Genomic DNA, 20,029 nt, shown 5'->3' with positions numbered 1-20,029 from the left:
TTTTTAGTAGAGATGGGCTTTCACCGTGTTAGCCAGGATGGTCTCGATCTCCTGACCTCGTGATCCACCCGCCCTGGCCTCCCAAAGTGCTGGGATTATAGGACGGTGCCGGGCCTATAATAGTGATTTTATCCCCAGGAGCAATTTGGGGAGGGTCAGAATCTTGTAGCCTCTAGCCGCATGACTGCTAAACCATAATTTCTTAACTTTTGTCTAATTTGTTAGTCCTATAAAGGCAGTCTAGTCCCCAGGCAAGAAGGGGGGTTGTTTTGGGAAAGGGCTGTTATCATCCTTGTTTCAAACTAAAGGCTATAAACTAAGTTCTGTCCAAAGTTAGTTTGGCCTACACGCAGGAATTAACAAGGACAGCTTGGAGGTTAGAAGCAAGATGGTGTTGGTTAAGTCGAGTCTCTTTCACTGTCTCAGTTATAATCCTGCAATGGTGGTTTCATTAGAATTTTTCAAATGTCACATGTATGGGAGCACTAGTGAAGCAACAAGGACCAATAGGAAAACAAGAAAATCTAGACAGGAACAAAGGTAGAGAAAGCAGTTCTGGGCCAAGGAAAACCCACTCAGTGTCACCCTCAGCTGCTAGGGACGAGCACTCTTGCAGGCAGTGTAGATGAGGTGGGGCTGGAAGTGGGAGGGATGGGAGGTGTCAAGAGCCCAGAATCTGACTGCCTGAGTTCAAGGCCTGGCTATCTCATTTGTGTGACCTCAGGCAAGTCAGTAAACATCCTTTGTCTGTTTTCTTATCTATTAATCTTAGGACACACCTATTTTAGGGATTAGATTTGTTGGAGAATTCTTTCCTCAGAGCCTAGTCACAATAAGTGCTAAATACATGTCTATTATTAGCGGTAGTACAAGTAGTAGTATTATGATTTCATCATAAATGAAATTAGCTATTATTAATTACAAAAAATCAGGCAGAAACATAGTTATAGGTCCTTATTAACTCATGCTATTAAGCCTTTCTCTAGTGGCCATAAATCCCCAAGTTTTTTATTTTATTTTATTTTATTATTTTATTTTATATATATATACCCAAAGCATCATTGTTAGGCTACACCCTGAAGCAGTGTCAGTCTTCTAAAAACATGAACAAATAATCATCTTTGTGTGGACTTTTAGGGTAATCAAATCTTCCTTTCCAGAGTCCTATTAGAGGGAACATGCCCTCTTTCTTATAAAGGATTTTTAAAGTCACTGTTGGGACTCAGAAACTGATACCCCAAAATAAAATGCATTGACATGCTGAGCTGAAGAAAAATCAGAAGAAGCCTCAAGGTCCTCCCCTACCTAAGATCCAGACCCACCAGGAAGAATAATTGCTTTTTCTTACCCTCCCGGCAAGACCAAGAATGTAACCACACCTGAACAGACCCTTTCTCTGTCAAAGAAAACTATTTACGAATCTTCCTTGGGAATCATGCCTTCTCACTAGTAATTCTTCAGCAGAATTCCTCTTCTCCTCCCTTCCATAATCTGTTTTTCCAAAATGATATGTATGCCTCTGAATCTCACTGGATAATTGGGTCCCCTGTACACATGTTAAATAAAAAAGGCTCCCCTGTATACATGTTAAATACATTTGCATTCCCTTAATACAATTAATAATTCCCTTAATAGGGAATTAATTCCCTATTAATTGTGCTCATGTCAGTGATTTTTGAACCTCATCAGAGTGTGAGGCCCCTACTTCAAGCTCTGATGCTCAGGGCTGGACTTAGTGCCAGAAGGAACTAGGATATCAGCTGGTGTGCGTTCTCAGTCTCTCTTCCATGCAGCATGATCTGAGGGATATGCTGGCTTTGGCAGCTATCTCCTTCCTTCCTCCTCCCTTCTTTTCTCCCTTCTCTCCCTCCCTGTCTCTTTTTCCTCAGTTTGTTGTATTTTTGCTTCTTATGATTATTCCCGTCTTTGAAAGAGGAAGCCCCAACAGAAAAGGGCCAGTAGCCCATTTTCATGCCCCCTACTCTGCCCTGACTCTAAGGGTACATCAGGGTGCTTGTTAAGACTCCTCACAACATCCCTTAGGCCACAAATAGCTCCTTGTTTGTGAATTGCTCTTTCTGGGTTTTTAGCCACATTTTAATCTTTTGTATTCAGTCCTGGGATGGTTCAGCCTTGAGCCTTTGTCACTGTCTTCTTTCCCTGGCTCTAGATGGCTTGAAGGAGACTTCTCCGTCATTTCAGATAAAATGGCTCGCACCTGTAATCCCAGCACTTTCAGAGGCTGAGGTGGGCAGAACATGAGGTCAGGAGTTCGACCTGATCAACATGGTGAAACTCCATCTCTACTAAAAATACAAAAATTAGCCGGGCATGGTGGTGTGCACCTATAATCCCAGCTACTCAGGAGGCTGAGGCAGGAGAATCACTTGAACCCGGGAGGTGGCGGTTACAGTGAGCCAAGATTGCACCACTGCACTCCAGCCTGGGCGACAGAACGAGACTCCATCTCAAAAAAAAAAAAAAAAATCTAGGTGATTTCAAGGGAATATTTTCTAGTACAGTAGCGGACTTTCCTATAATGTAGTATTCTGCAGTCAAAGATAGTTGGAATTTCTGGTTAGAATAAACTTTTTTTTTGGATTGTAAAACATGCAAAATCTTTAATAGATTAATATTGAGAAATAAAATTCTAAAGGCCCCCAACTGACTGAATGAATGCCATCTTGGCCAAGAAGACTCCAGAGAAACCTTGGAAGTTGAATTCCCAGCCCTGATGGGATGGATACCCCTCCGCTCCCTGTCATTAGGCATTCTTTCTAAGGGCTAACGAGAAACCAGCCCTTCCAAAAGACTCCGTTGCTGATTTCAACCAACTGCCTGACTGCTGCCTTTTCCTTTTGTGGTTTCCATGTAGGGACTGACCTGCATTCCTTCCAGAAAAGAGACCACCAATTTTGGAGTGGTTTTGGCCATTCTGCTGAGTATGTGCAGGGAGGATTTTCATGTTCTCTATTTCACCTTTTGCAGTCAGAGTATCGAAAACTTCACGTTTCAGATTGTGCAAATGCTGCCCGCCCCCCACCCTTTTTTGCGATGGGGGTCTCACTCTATTGCCCAGGATCGAGTACAATGGTGCAATCTCAGCTTACTGTAGCCTCCACCTTTCAGGTTCAAGCCATCCTACCACATCAGCCTCTTGAGTAGCTGGGACTACAGGTGCAGGCCACCACACCTGGCTACCTTTTGTATTTTTTGTAGGCCCAGACTGGTCTTGAACTTGTGGGCTCAAATGATCTGCCCACCTTGGCCTCCCAAAGTGCTAGGATACCATTGAGAGGCATGAAGCTCAATTGCACATATGCATATTTCTCTCTTCATAAAATTAATGACTCCTCCTCCAGCTTATTGAATTTCAGTGTGTTAGCGCACCTGCTGAGCATAAATCACTATCTCATTCTTCCCACCATGCAAGTGTCTGTTTCCGGCTTCTGGGTGGAGACTACACTTCCCAGCCTATCAGAATGGCCACCCTGCAGGCTGCAACCCTTTATGAGAGATAAATCTCACCTTTCCAAATTTATGAACCTCATCATTCTTCAGTTGACAATATGCATTGTAAATCTGCCAAAGATTAAACTATAATTTATAATAATTCATACACACACATGTAAAATGAGAGAGAGCACACATCAGAGGACAGTTTTCATTGAACACTACTTGGGAAATGAAGTTCTAAACAATGGAATATGCCAAAACTGTTAAAAAATATGCAATGGGCTTATACATGATTTCTTAGAAGACTGTTTATGCTATATTAGGTAGAAATACAAATTGCTAAAAAATATGTATGTTATTTTCATTAGAAAAATAGCAGGTGAGCAAATGTAAATACATGAATGTAATTATGCCTTATAAGCATAGAAAGAAGCTGGAGTTCTGTCTATTACAGTGGAATTATGACTCCCCTTGCAGTGGGAGGGTGTGTTAGTTTATTCTCACTTTGCTATAAAAAAACCCCTGAGACTGGGTAATTTATAAAGAAAAGAGGTTTAATTGGCTCAAGGTTCCTCAGGCTGTACAGGAAGCATGATGCTGGCATCTGCTCGTCTTCTGGGGAGACCTCAGGAAGCTTACAAACATGGTGGAAGGCAAAGGGGAGGTGAATACTTCACATGGCTGGAGAAGGAGCAAGAGAGAGGGGGAGGAAACACACGCTTTTCTTTTTTTATTTATTTTTATTTTTTTGAGACAGAGTCTCACTCTGTCACCCATGCTGGAGTGCAGTGGCACTATCTTGGCTCACTGAAACCTCCACCGCCTGGGTTCAAGCGAGTCTCCTGCCTTAGCCTCCCAAGTAGGTGGGACTACAGACATGTGCCACCATGCCGGGCTAATTTTTTGTATTTTTAGTAGAGACAGGGTTTTACCATGTTAGCCAGGATGGTCTCAAACTCCTGACCTCATGATCTGCCCACCTCGGCCTCCCCAAATCCTGGGATTACAGGTGTGAGCCACTGCGCCTGGCTGCCACACACTTTTAAACAACCAGATCTCATGAGAACTCACTCACCTCACTATATAGGACCAAGGAGGGATGGTGCTAAATCATTCATGAGAACTCCATCCCCATGATCCAATCACCTCCCACCAGGCCCCACCTCCAACATTGGGGATTAAACCTGGACATGAGATTTGGGCAGGGACACAGATCCAAACCATATCAAAGGGTGAATGGAGTGGTGGGAGAAAGGAGATAATTTATTTTATAGAAGTTTTAAACTAGCGGAATTATGATTTTACTTAACTTTTTGAGGGCTCCCTGTATTTTTTAAAAGTAGAAATCTTAAAAGTCTCAATGAACATGTCTAGTAGAAGTCCTTGCTCACTGTACCTTTAAGCTTCTGCTAATATAAAGGATTTAGGCGAATTGAAAAAAATATATGAACCCAGTGTTGGAGCTTTGGGCCTTATTTTTATCATGAGGAATGTTTGTCTGTCACTTAAATTTGACCATTAGTGTTAGTTTCCTGAGAGAAAAAAAATCTACCTCTCTCAGCTTTCCAATTTTGGGCAAGAATGTTCACTGGAGATAAATACGTAAGGGAATAAATGAAGAATAGGTGCTCATGGTTGACATCTAATTGCTACAGAGTTGGGGAGTAGAACAATGAGAATGTCTATAAGGAATTGCTTTCTTCTTCCCCCACCTTCCTACCTCACATCAGCCAAAATGGAACAAGTTGTTGGTTTTCTTTCTTAACTGTACCAGGGAGATATTTTAATAATTCTTTGTTGGCAAGCTCCTGGTACTTCCAATATCTTTCCCCTGTCAGCCAATTTTGTGTCCATTGTTCATAGAATTGTTGCTGTCTTTCAAGAAATGGGAAAACTGTTACAGTTAAGTAATAAAGAGATAATGCTGGGTAACAGATGTATGTGGAACAAAGAGCTAGAAAGATTTCATGATATCCGGTGAGTTATGACGATAATAATGTTTTCTATTTGAAACAAAGAAAACTGGTAGCAGGTGCTGTCACAGACTTTTACTCCTTTACTTGTCTTTCTGCTATGTGGTGTCTGGTTCCTATCTCCAGTCATGACAGTGAGGCTGAAGGTTTTAAGCGGGTTGGGGTGGTGTCTTATGTTGAACTGGACCCCAAGGAAACAAAACCTGAGACAAGGATTTGAAAGTACCATCAGGGGAGTGGGCAAGTAAGATAAGAAGGAAGAAAACCAATCCAAGGTGTGTTAATGTTGCTTCCCCAGAGGCAACTGGCACTCAGTGCTGCTGGGGTCATCTGGGAGATTGTGTCCTCAGAGTTGATATGTCCAAGAGGGGAAACTGAGGCATTTATCCTCCAACTCTCATTTCTCTTTGGCTTAGGGCTGCCCCTGGAGCATCCCTAGCACTGAATGACAGTCCTGTGGGTTGGCTGAGCACTCCAGAGAAAGCCCTTAGAGGGTCCTAGGTGCTTGTAATGCATGCCTGGAAAAGGGGAGTTTAAGGGGGTCTGGACAGGGCATGGGCAGCATCTTTCCTAGGTCAAATACATAAAGATGTGATGCTTTTACCTGGGCCCAAAAGTTGGACTAGCCTGTCTTCCTGTTAACATTGGAATAGAGCTTGGAGAAAGGGGGGTTAAAAATAAGGCGGTTAAAAATAAGCGGGTTAAAAACAGGAGGCAAAAGAGAGATAGAAAAGGGGTAAAGAAATGTGGGAGAAGGAAAAAGAGACAGCATAAGGTAGAGAAAGCTGCACGTGGCAGACCGTATCAGCAAAGTGTCTGGGTTTTTTTTGAGACAGTCTTACTCTGTCACCCAGGCTGGAGGGCTGGAGTGCAGTGGTGTGATGTTGGCTTGGCTCACTGCAACTTCCGCATGCCGGCTTCAAGCAATTCTCCTGCCTCAGCCTCCAGAATAGCTGGCGCCTACCACCATGCTGGCTAATTTTTTTTTGCAGTTTTAGTAGAGATAGGGTTTCACCAAGTTGGCCAGGCTGATAGCAAAGTGTCTTTGTACTGGAGGTCAATGGCATTGTCTACATTTGTGCTCATTCACAAGATAATGCAAATAGGTGGAGACACAATAGAGTGAAGACAATGCTTGCAATAGAAGTAGTTGCTGCCATTTAAAAAGAATTGGGCCCCACGTAGGTTGTTTCACAAAGATTAAGTAACTGTGATTTTCATAAGGGACATGCAACTTAGGTATCATTGCCCTATTTTGCAGATGAGCACATGGAGGTGTAGAGAAGTTAAGTGATCTGTAAGCTGCCACTTGTGAGTATCAGAATCAGCTCCAAAATCTGTGTTTTTCCCCCTACAGAATGTTACGCAACTCAGAATCATCAAGAAGAAAAATCAAAACTGAACTTGGAGTAAGGGCAGACATTGGCTGAGTATCCTCAACATTATATTTCTGGCTTTGACACAGGGACGTGACCAGTGTGATTTGGCAAGGTGTGTTCAGTTGGTATCAATTCCCGGGCCACCAAGGATGGAAGCACTTTGCACAGAATCAGGCTTGTTTTGCCTTCCAGGATGCCATACACTGTGGCCTGCCCCTCAGTTTCCTGTACAGAGCCCAGCTCCCCGAGGATTGCAAACCCCGAGGACAGCTGATGATCTCATTCTTGGTGTGGAGAACATCCTTGCTGTTCTCATTATGGAAGAAACCTCACCAGCAGTAGGTGATGACTGCAACTAACTGTTTTGGGGGGCACCTATACTCTTAGGAATAACTGATGTCTTAGGGCAGGTTCCCTGAAAGCAGAGCCTGATAAGAAATTCTCGTGTAAGTTAGTCAGTGGGAGAAAGTGCCTAGAAGACTCCTGTAAGGGAGTGAGGGAAGGAAGACATGCAGGGGAAAAAGCTAGGCGAGGATGAGGTCTCAGCTGGAGACTAGCTTCAACTTGAGCCCACAGGAAGCTCCAGAGCATGAATTGCACTGGAATGAGGGCCAGTTTGAGGCAATGGGGCTGACCATTTTTACATCCATGCTAATTGGTTTGCTGCCAAGGTCTGCCCCACAGTGGGTGGGAACTTTTTGTGTGAAGGACTCCTATTTGATCAAACGTAATTTCTTGGAGGGGCCACTGGAGGACAGCAAGCTTGGGGTGCACTGGCCAGTAAAGGCCATCTGGGTAGGGCACTAGAGCATCTAGGTCAATTGGATGACAATTTATTTCCAGTGAGGATGGGGAGCAAGGTCCTGTGTGAATGTAAGAAAGACTACTGGCTGGGTGTGGTGGCTCACGCCTGTAATTCCAACATGTTGGGAGGCCGAGGCGGGTGGATCATGAGGTCAGGAGTTCAAGTCCAGCCTGGCCAAGATGGTGAAACTCTGTCTCTACTAAAAATACAAAAATTACCCAGGTGCGGTGGCGGGCGCCTATAATCCCAGCTACTCTGGAGGCTGAGGTAGGAGAATCGCTTGAACCTGGGTGGCAGAGGTTGCAGTGAGCAGAGATCATGCCACTACACTCCAACCTGGGCAACAGAGTGAGACTCCATCTCAAAAAAAAAAAAAAGAAAGATTACTAAGCCAGAAGACATACTGGCTATAAAGTTAGTAAAAAGCCTGCAAGAGCAATCACTGGAGCTGCATAATGAAGTCAAATCAATTCATGTATAAAGATTGCTATGTGAATATCTGTACAAGTCATAGGCAAGAGGTAACTAGACTTTCATCTTTGCTCTGAAGTGGGACCCACACTTTTTGTATATTTTTTCAGGAACTAGGGAGGACCCAGGAGGGACGTGACCACAGGAGTCACTGACTTTTTCAAATAAATCTGGCTAACAAGATTTGTTGGGCTAACAACTCTATGTAGGACTCCTACCAGGCATCTCAAATGAGCTAATCCTGCCCATCTCACAGAGTGATCCAGGAATGTCAGGAGAGCACACGGAGTATTTTCCATACCTGAGAAGACAGCCAGCATCTCAGTGTCATAGCAAGGAATGCTGTGCTAGCTTTATTGCTCTATCTGATACCTGGAGGAGATGACTTCTTAAAAACAGTCCTGTATCTGATCCCAATATCCAACTTAATACACTCACCAAGACCTCTACATAGCTTGCTTTATACTTTTCTTATTTAGCTTCAGCTCCTTAAGGACAAAAGCCTTGCCTAGCTGAGTACCTGATCCTCAACAAATGTTTATTTAGCAAATGAATGAGTGCTGAGTATATGCCTCTGATGGCTATATAAGTTCTCTGCTCAAACCTGTCTACACTCTGACTTCTGATGCTGATCCCCACACCCTTCATGGTTCCCTTGTCAGGTGCCTTCCTGGTACATTATACCACTGGGAGATTCCAAGGGAGATTGGAAGACTGGAAGTGGGGCAGAGGGACGGGGAGAGATTTTATCACTCTTGTTTTGCTGCTGTCCCGATCAGCATGGCTCCAGCAGTAGCACTTTCCCTGGTGGCACCATCTGGCTCTCTTTTTCAGCTTCTGTCTCCCAGGACCACCCCCATATCCCCACAGAAGGACCAGCAGCAGCTAGGTGATACATCCTCTTCATCGTTCTGTCTCCATGGGGCTTCTCCTAGGTTTTAGATTCTATCGGAACTCAAATTTCTTCCCATTGTTTGCCTAGCCATTAGGGTGGAAGCTACTTCCTGCAGTTACTACCTTAGCGTTTCCTTTTTGCTTTTCTCCAGTATCTATGCAATTATGTTCTCTTTGTTCAAATACCTTAGGTGGCTTTGGTTTTTTGACTGGCCGCTGACTCCTTTACATTATCTTTTAGCAAAACTGTGATGTAGACATTGTTATCTCCATTTTGCAGATGGGGAAAGTAGTGCAAAGAATTGTTGAGGAGTGTCATCTAGGACATCTTAGAAAAGGTGATATGCTTTAGTCCAAGAGACTGCATTGGAATCCTGCCCTCATTATTTATATTGTTCTATAGTTTTTCATTTACATGCAGCAAAATTCACCCATTCTATTGTACGGTTCTATGAGTTTAGACAAACACATAAAGTTGCATAATCTCCACCACAATCAAGATATGGAATGGTTCCAACAGTTTAGAAAAATCACGCTGTTCCATTATAGTCAATTCTTCCCCTACCCCCAGATCTTGACAACCACCGATCATTTTCTGTTCTTAAAATTTTGTCTTTTCCAGAATGTCATATAAATATAACTTTTTGAGTCTATCTTCTTTAATTTAGCACAATTTATATGAAATTCATCCATGTTTTTGCATGAAAAGTCTATTCTTCTTTGTTGCTGTGTGATATTCCTTTACATGGATGCACCATAGTTTTCCATTCACCAACTGGGAGAAATTTGGGTTGTTTTTGGTGATTACGAATAAAGCAGCTACAGAAATTCACATATGGTTTTTGTGTGAACGTAAGTTTTTGTTTTCTTGGGCAAGTACCTAGAAGTGGGAATTCTGCATCATACAGTAACTGTATATTTAACTTTGTAAGAAGTGACGAAGTTATTCCAAGGGGCTGCATCATTGTGCATTCCTACCAACAGTATATGAGAGTTCTAGTTGCTCCACATCCTCGTCAGCAGTTGGCACTATCAGTTTTTGTTTATAGTCATTTCAATAGGTGTATCATGATGTGGAATATTGTTAAAACATCTGGAAGAGACTTTCGGTCACAAAAGTTCACCTTGAAAGACTGTATAATGTTGTTGTTAAGGAATTCAGACCCTGCAGCCAGCTTTGGTACTCACTACCTTTACGAACATGGACCTCAGTTTTCTCATCTGTAAAATGAGGATAATAATAGGGTATCTATCTTAAAAGGTTGTTATGAAGATTAAATTAGTTAATATATGTAAAGCACTGATAGAGAATAAGTAGTACCTAACTGCTAATTATTATTGCTATTATTTTTCTCAGCTCTGGTCCATCCTGCTTAGCTACATGATGCCAAAATTTGCAGAAGGACAAAGTTGAGAGGACACTTCTTGGACTCCAAACAATAAATCTTAAAGTCTTTTAGTTTGCATCTTCTGTCTTTTTTTTTTTTTTTTTGAGATGAAGTTTTGAGCTCAGGCTAGAGTGCAATGGCATGATCTCAGCTCACCGCAAGCTCTGTCTCCCAGGTTCAAGCAATTCTCCTGTTTCAGCCTCCCAAGTAGCTGGGATTACAGGCATGCGCCACCATGCCTGGCTAATTTTGTATTTTTAGTAGAGGCGGGGTTTCTCTATGTTGGTAAGGCTGGTCTCGAACTCCTGACCTCAGGTGATCCGCCTGCCTCAGCATCTCAAAGTGCTGGGATTACAGGCGTGAGCCACCATGCCTGGTCGCATCTTCTATCTTTTCAAATCACTGCACCACAGATTTGTCTTAAAGCCATTTCATATATAATGCAATGCCCATCCTTACTTTGCAAAAGTCCAATTTTAAAGACAACATTTGAACTTCAGTGATTAAAGACAGCTTTTGAATTGTTATAGATTCCCATCTCCATCCAAACAATATGCTTTTAATAGGAACACAGCTTGTGATTTATACCATTTCACTCTGCTCTGCAGTGCGGTCTGCATCATCAACATTAAGATGAAATTACCCTGCAATCACAAACATGGAACTCATACTTGTAGTAATTGCACAAAGAAAAACCTCATTATCCTGCAATATGCACTTCAAAAACAAACATACAACCTTTTCTCCCTCTAGTGGCACATTTAAAAAGCAACCTCAACTATCACAGAAGCCAGTGTTGCCTATTGCAATCAAGAAACAAATAGTTTACACTTGGGAGATTCATAGTATTTGTTTATCGTCGATTGTAGTAAAAAGTTTGCATTTTGTTTGTATAAAATGATATTGCTGTCAAGATAACAGGCTAGATCATAGCCGTAGGAATTTTGTGATTTATCCTCACTTGGCATTTTATTTTTCATCAAAAACAATAAAGGGAAATCTACAAACACTAGGTAGTCAGCTGTTCTGATTCCTGGTTACCTCTTGGAAGAATGACACCACTTCCAGTTCCTCGCCCTTGCCCTTTATGTGTTTATGGGCTTTAGAGCTGAACAATAATGCCTTACTGCAGAGGTTGAATAGTGCGCCAAAACTCATGTCTACCTGGATCCTCAGAATGTGACCTTATTTGGAAATAGGGTCCTTGCTGATGCAATTAGTTAAGTTGAGGTCATACTGGATTAGGTGGGCCCTAGATCAAATAACCTGTATCCTTATAAGAAGAGAGAACACACAAGATGAAAAACACACAAGGAAAAAGTCCACGTGGAGATGGAAGCAGAGATTGGAGTCACGTATCTTTTTTTTTTTTTTTTTTTTTTTTGAGACAGAGTCTTGGTCTGTTACTCAGCCTGAAGTGCAGTGGCTTGATCTTGGCTCACTGCAACCTTCACCTCCTGGGTTCAAGTGATTCTTCTGCCTCAACCTCCTGAGTAGCTGGGCCTACAGGCACATGCCACCACGCCCGGCTAATGTTTGTATTTTTAGTAGAGATGGGGTTTCACCATGTTGGCCAAGCTGGTCTCGAACTCCTGTCCTCAAGTGATCCACTCGCCTTGGCCTCCCAAAGTGCTAGAATTATAGTCGTGAGCCACTGTGCCCAGCCCTGTAGTGCTATATCTACAAGCCAAAGGATGCCAAGGGTTGCCTGTAACCACAGAACCTGGGAGAAGGGCACGACTAGATTCTCTGTCTGAGTCTCCAGAAGGAATCAACTTTGGCAGCACCTTGATTTTGGACTTCTGGCCTCTTGCACTGTGTGAGAATAAATTTCTGTTGTTTTAAACCACCCAGTGTGTGGTAATTTGTTATAATAGTCCTAAGAAACTAATATACTTACTCCAATGGATAAAAACCACAATGACCATGATTTCAACAATTTTGTATAAATTAACTTATTTAATTGTCACCATAACACTGACATAGCTACTATTATTATACTCACTTTACAGATGAGTAAAACTGAGTTTCAGAGAAGTTAGGTAACTTGCCTAAGGGCACATAATTTGATATTATTTAGGTGTGGCAGCCATGTGTTCTCTCATGCCTTCCAAGTGCCTGAGATTGTCATTATCTTTTCTGATTTTCTTTTCAATTGAGCCTCGACCTCCCAGGCTTAATTCATCTTCCCACCTCAGCCTCCCAAATAGCTGGGACAACAGGCACATGCCACTGCACCTGACTAATTTTTTTATTTTTTGTAGAGACAGGGTTTCACCATATTGCCCAGACTGGTCTTGAACTCCTGTGCTCAAGCTGTCCACCTACCTCAGTCTTCCAAAATGCTGGGATTACAGGCATGAGCCACTGCACCCAGCTGTCTCTGTTTTCTTTATGTGTTTGCTAGTTTAAAATTTTGCTTTATTGAAGAATAAATTTAACCTACTTAACAGTTTAAGATACAGTAAACTACTCAAATCTTAAATGTACAATGTGATAAATTTTTACACATGTAGATATCCGTGTAACCACCCCTGGAAGACCTGTCACAACTCTTCTTAGAGAGTATGATTTCCAGGCTTTTTAAAGTTATAATATCACACAAGTAACATAGGTCCTTTTTTTTTTTTTTTTTTTTTTTTTTGAGACAGAGTCTCGCTCTGTCGCCCAGGCTGGAGTGCAGTGGCGCGATCTTGGCTCACTGCAAGCTCTGCCTCCCGGGTTCACGCCATTCTCCTGCCTTAGCCTCCGGAGTAGCTGGGACTACAGGCGCCCACCACCACGCCCGGCTAATTTTTTGTATTTTTAGTAGAGACGGGGTTTCACCGCGGTCTCGATCTCCTGACCTCGTGATCCGCCCGCCTCGGCCTCCCAAAGTGCTGGGATTACAAGCGTGAGCCACCGCGCCCGGCCCGTAATATAGGTTCTTTATAAAACTTTCGAACATTATAAAGCTACAACAATGGAAAATTTCTCTCTCACATTATCCCTTATTCCTCCACCAAGGGTTAATCATTGTTAATGCATAGAATGTGTGTCCTTCTGGACCTTTTCTATGTTGCGTTTGTATTCATGTCTGTGGATATACACATAAAACTCGTATAAGCATATGTATTTTTGCACATGCATATTCAAGCACATGCACACACACAGAAACACACAGTTTTTCTAATGTGGTATAATTTAATAAATATCATTCTGAAGTTTGCTACATTTTCATTTACTAAAAAGTTCTGCCTTTTAAAATGTTCAGGATATAGGCCGGGCGCGGTGGCTCACACCTGTAATCCCAGCACTCTGGGAGGCCGAGGTAGGTGGATCACGAGGTCAGGAGATCGAGGCCATCCTGACTAACACGGTGAAACCCCGTCTCTACTAAAAATACGAAAAATTAGCTGGGCGTGGTGGCGGGCGCCTGTAGTCCCAGCTACTCGTGAGGCAAGAGAATGGCGTGAACCCGGGAGGCGGAGCTTGCACTGAGCTGAGATTGCGCCACTGCACTCCAGCCTGGGTGACAAAGCGAGACTCTGTCTCAAAAAAAAAAAAAAAAGAAAATGTTCAGGATATAGATCTACCTGGAAAAAGCAGTACTTTTCCTGCTATCACTCATTTCTACTTTAGTGTGAAAGAAGCTTCCTACTGAAGAAAGGTGGTGCAGACATCCCTACCGGGCCCACTGCACTCCATTCTTCCTCTGAGTAGTCTTATTGCAGCAGGTGGTGAAGCAAAAGCCCACATTTAGCAGACTCACGTGCAGCTCGGGGGCCACATTCCTTCCCAGCAGACAGCTGTGGGATGTGGAAGGTGGCAGTGAATGAGAGACTGTTCTGCTCCTGGTTGTGGCCAATTGTACTTTGTAGCTGTGGAGCAGAAGTCTCCCACTCCCCAAAGGCAGTGTATGAGAAATCCATTTATCAGATGAGTTCCTGCAGCTCATGCTGTGACATGGCTTCCTGGCCCCAGATCGTTACAGAGGCTGTGTGGCCTGGGAGCCAGGAGAAGGGTATGTGGCTTCCTGTTGGTGGCCAAGGCGCGGGGTGGTGTTCTGGGAGTCACCCTTGGGAACTCTGTCCAGAGCCCCGCTGCTGTGCTCCAGTGGTTTTGCAAGCCCCTACTTTCCTGCAGTAAATCCCTTTCTGTTTAACACAGGGTGGCTCTGACATCTGCGATTAAACTACTACTGAATCAGGAAAAAAGGAAGCAGGACAGAGAAAGGCAATGACTGGAAAGTTCTACTTCGGGAAAACATCTCTGAGTTATTCACATACGTTAACGGAAATGAATCATTCTGACTCATTAATCAATGATGAAATGAACGATAAGCAACCGAGGGTGACCTAAAACATTTATATTTGGCCCAGCACACCACTGTTTGAGTTACACTTTCATGTCTCTGCTCAACGTGATCTCCCCTGAGAGGCTTCCCTGACCATCTGATAAAACAGCACAACTGTCCCCCAACCATTCTATTTCTTTTTATTTTAGTTCATTGTGTTTATTTCTACCTACTGCAGGTTTCTTCCCCTACTAAGTAGTAAACTCCGAGAAAGCAAGATTTTTTTTTTTTTTGGTCTAATTCCATGCTGTATTGTGACCTCAGTGCCTAGGTTGTAGTAACTATTTGGTTGAATGAATGAATGAATAAATTTATCTATATATTTGGTGTCAGTCTCCCATATTAACCCACTGGTAATTCCACTAGGGTGAGGGTTTTGTCTACTTTTCTTCACCATTGCATCCTCATCCCTGACACAAGTATGGAAGGCATAATTTTTGAATATTTTGTTTCTTAGAAATGGAGTCTAACTACATTTCCCAGGCTAAATTTGAACTCCTGGGCTCGTTTAATTCATCAAGCTGTGAGAATAACAGAGAAAGTGGGAAATTATGATACAAACGTATGAAGAGCTTTACACCTATCCAGCCTCTAAACATGCGGAAGGAAAATGTCTAGCTCTATGATGGAGGGAGCAGAGACAAGGAAGATCTTGGGCCACCTCTCCCATTTTAATAATCCTATTTGCCAATGGAAAGAAACAAATACTTTAAGTGGAATCTGTCTCAAGATCTGCTCGTAGAATAACCCAAACCGAGGCACAGGGCTACGGGGTTATGATTACTTTTCTTGGTTGCTACTCTTCAGGAGTTTACAGCTGAAGAAGCTACAACCTTCACACAAGTTATGAGAGCGCAAGATTGACAAGTCTACCTTCCTCCAGAGAAGTGTTTGCAGCAGCTATTTGGAGGGAGTTCCAATCCAAGAAGGCAGAACTTAGCGAAATGTTCAAAGGATCAGGAGCAAATCCTCAGTTACAGAAGTAACCCTTTTCTAAGTTGGCCTGTCAGACCATCTCCCTGAAAAGGCAAAACTGTTCAGGGAACCTGATGCGTGTCAGCCCAAGAAATATGGGCAGCTCATCTACATATCTTTTAGTGACCTTCTGGAATGACAGCCAAGCCACCAGCGCTTCCCCGTTTACAAATGATAGAGATCTCATTTCTGGGGACGACAGGATTGATGTGGCAGCCGCAGTGCCATTAGACCTGGAAGATGCTCTGTTCTCATTACTGTCTCCTGGCAACATAGCACCAGATGCCGCCGTGAATATTAATGATCCTCATTCATGTAACCTTTAGTGCCTTCCTTCAAATCAGCCAGGCTGCAGCCGGGGACTGCTGCTATCTGCTTCTGCTGTTTCCATCTCAACAAATCTCTTCTTCTCCTCCTGTTTGAGAAAAGAATTATTAACGAGATTTTTACTTAAGGAGAGGGTTTCTACCTCTCGATGGAGATGCTCACTTTCCAAGCCATACCCGTATTTGCTAAGAAAGATAACGGCATCCCCATTCTGCTGGAGCTTGTCACGAGCAATCACTTTCTTTGACTTTATCTGCTGGATGGAATATGTAATTTGTCTAATATCTTTGCATCTTCATATGCAGGGCTTAAAAATAAACATGGAATTGGGCAAAAGGGGAAATTAAATATGACTAAAATCTCAGTGGGGTTCGTGCTCTTTATCAGCTTTCACCAACTGCAGGGCTGGCATCATGCATGTAACGATGGGTCACCCCAGACTCTGTCTGACTTGAGTTCCTTGGCTTCTCACACAAAGCCTAACCTTGGAAAGGCAAGGTATATCAAATTGCTTCCAACCGGGCTGCCTAACTCCTTTAGCCCTTTGCTTTGTTTATTTGGATCTCTGACATATTGGCCAGGGGTTCTTCCTGAGGGTAATTTAAGGCACTTCAGATAGTAGAATATCCCCACTTTTCCCTTCATTTCTTCCCTTCCTCTAGTATTTTGTGAAAGGTATAATCAGTGGTTTCAGAATACAAACTATAGAGGGAGCTAGGTGCATGCATGAATCCTGGCTCTGGGATCCTGGGCCTGATGCTGAAACTCACTGAACCTCGGTTTCATATCTGTAAAGTGTGAATAAAGGCACCTACTGCACCCAGGTTGTCAATATATTAAGTGATATGTGAAATGCTTAGTCCAGTGTCTGGTATACAGTTAGGACTTTAAAAATGGTGACCTGGTGTGGTTAGACTGTTTTATCAATGGCCCTTGATGAAACAATCTTCCTGGTATGGGGCATGACTCATCTTGACTTTATTTTATTTTTATTTTAATTAATTTATTTTTTTGAGACAGAGTCTCGCTCTGTCGCCCAGGCTGGAATGCAGTGGCATGATCTCGGCTAACTGTAGTCTTCACCTCCCAGGTTCAAGCGATTCTCCTGCCTCAGCCTCCCAAGTAGCTGGGACTACAGGCATGCGCCACCACGCTGGGGTAATATTTGTATTTTTAGGAGAGACAGGGTTTCACCAGGTTGGACAGGCTGGTCTCAAATTCCTGACCTCAGGTGATCCACCCGCTTTGGCCTCTCAAAGTGCTAGGATTATAGGAGTGAGCCACCACGCCCGACCTCACATTGATTGTTCAGATCCTTAAGATAGTTGCTGAGGAAGACATGCATGGTGCAAAGCATATTTATACACTGTTCTTAGGGGAACAGTGTTTTACTCAGATGGAATCCTATGTTGGTCTCTTGATACTTGTTAGCTTTTCTAATGTGCATTCAAGAAAGCATCATTGAGCTGAGGAAATGAACTTACAAACCAATCCAGCTCTTCTCTGCTGCCTTAGATGGAGATTTGTTGGTGTTCTAGGTCAGCAGAGGGATAAAAGCTTCTGGAACCTCCTGTTCCTGAGAGCTTAGATAGAGGGCAATCTTGTCGATGTCTTCTCACTCCTTCAGGGCTGACTTTGTCTCCCAGTGGAGTAAGTTACCACACACCCGAAATGGTCCCCAAGTTTCCATCATTAGAAATGCATTTCTTGGCCAGGCATGATGACTCATGCCTGTAATCCCAGCACTTTGGGAGGCCGAGGCAGGTGGGTCACCTGAGGTCAGGAGATCAAGACCAGCCTGGCCAACATGGTAAAACCTCGTCTCTACTAAAAATACAAAAATTAGCTGGACGTGTTGGTGTGTGCCTGTAATCCCAGCTACTCGAGAGTCTGAGGCAGGAGAATCACTTAAACCCAAGAGGCAGAGGTTGTAGTGAGCCGAGATCACTCTATTGCACTCCAGGCTGAGCAACAAAGCAAAACTCTGTCTCAAAAAAATATAAGAAAACAAAAAAACTCCACCCACATTTGTTTAGGTTAAACTTTGTAGACTCTAAAAGCCTCCTAGAAAATTCAGATATCCTCAAAGGATGTCACATTCATCCAGTTAACTCCTCACTGTGAGACAGGCCATTTATATTGTTGGGCGGCCAACATGGAGGCATTGCTCTAGGGCAGTGCTATCCAACAGAACTGTAATGCGAGCCCCAGGTGACATTTTAAATTTTCTAGTGGCTGCATTAAAAAGTATAAACAGGTGAAATTAATTTTAAAAAATTATTTAACCTGTTTCAAATGCTTGTTATTTATTTTTATTTATTTATTTTTTGAGACAGGGTCTGGCTGGGTTGCTCAGGCAGGAGTACAGTGGTGTGGTCATGGCTCACTACAGCCTTGACCTCCTAGGCTCAAGCGATCCTCCCATCTGAGCCTCCAGAGTAGCTAGGACTACAGGCATGCACCATTGTGCCTGGCTAATTTTTAAAATTACTCGTAGAGACTGGGGGCTCCCTACGTTGCCCACACTGTTCTTGAACTCCTGGGCTCAAGCAATCCTGCCACCTTAGCCTCCCAAAGTTCTGGGATTACGGATATGAGCCACCATGCCCTGCCTTCTTTTTATTTCAATGTATAATCAATATTAAATAATTATTAATGACATATTTTACATTCTTTTTGGACCAAGTCTTAAAGTCTAGTATGACGTTTGCACTTACAGTACATCTCAATTTGAACTCCCCACATTTCTGGTTTTCAACGGCCACACAAAGCCAGTGGCTACTGTGCTGGACAGACAGGTTCAGAGACCCAGCTTAGTGGACTGTACGGTGGGGACAATAATCCTAATTGCATAGCATACTGTGCTCATTAAATGAGATCACGTCTGAAAGTTCTGTGTCATCCTTGTAGAACAACACAGGGTGCTTTAAAAGTCTTTGTGCAGTTTCAAGCTTCAATAACTTTAGAAGTTGCAAATTTACAAAAACCAGGTTTTGAAAGTTTGTTTAAATTTGTTTGACACATATTTACTTTAACAAATTTTCTTTTATTATTCATTTACTTATTTATTTTATGGAGACAGGGTCTCGCTATGTTGCCCAGTCTGGTCTCAAACTCCTGGCCTCAAGCAATCCTTCTGCCTCGGCCTCTCAAAGTCCTGGGATTACAAGTGTGAGCCACAGTGCCCTGTCATGAATTTTAAATAATACACTTTAAATTAAACTTTTTTTTGAGATGGAGTCTTACTCTGTCACCCAGGCTGGAGTGCAATGGCATGATCTTGGATCACTGCAACCTCTGCTTCCCAGATTCAAGTGATTCTCCTGCCTCAGCCTCCCAAGTAGCTGGGATTACAGGCCTCCACCACCATGCCTGGCTAATTTTTGTATTTTTAGTAGAGATGTTGTTTCACCATATTGGCCAGGCTGGTCTCAAACTCCTGATCTCAGTGATCTGTCCGCCTCGGCCTCCCAAAGTGCTGGGATTACAGGTGTGAGCCACAGCGCTCTGCCAAATTAATTTTTGAAATGTGCAACAGTTTCTGGGTGATGCTTTCCAGACTGTGGATTGGTAGCAGGTTCTGTTGCTCTTAGACTGTTTTTGGTGGGGACAGTGACATCAAAACTGTGATGTATGTATGGAAGCCTCAGTTTTTGGATGATCACTAACAGCAGCTGCTGAAAGTTTACAACATTCGATAATTGATGAGAGTGATACATAGCATAAGATGATGGTAATGTTGAATTTAATAAAAACATTACTATTTCAACATTTTCATAATTAACCTTTCTGGTGCTCTTTGTTGTAAGTTTGTAGATTTATACTTCTGAAATAATAAAAGCTTAAACTTGTACCAGCCTTTCAGGCATCCTGTACTTATGTTACTCACCATTGAGGTGGTAAGAATTGTTTTCCCCAATCACTCCTAGCCTGTCTCCACAAAATTATCCCCAAAAGAGCTATGCTGCAGAGATTGTTATACCAGCTCTGACGGTCAAGCAGTCTGTGGTGGTGGACAGCCCTTA

This window comes from Hylobates moloch, unplaced genomic scaffold (genome assembly GCF_009828535.3).
Source record: "Hylobates moloch isolate HMO894 unplaced genomic scaffold, HMol_V3 SCAFFOLD_21, whole genome shotgun sequence".
Classification (NCBI taxonomy): Eukaryota; Metazoa; Chordata; class Mammalia; order Primates; family Hylobatidae; genus Hylobates; species Hylobates moloch.
This window is presented reverse-complemented; position numbering follows the sequence as displayed.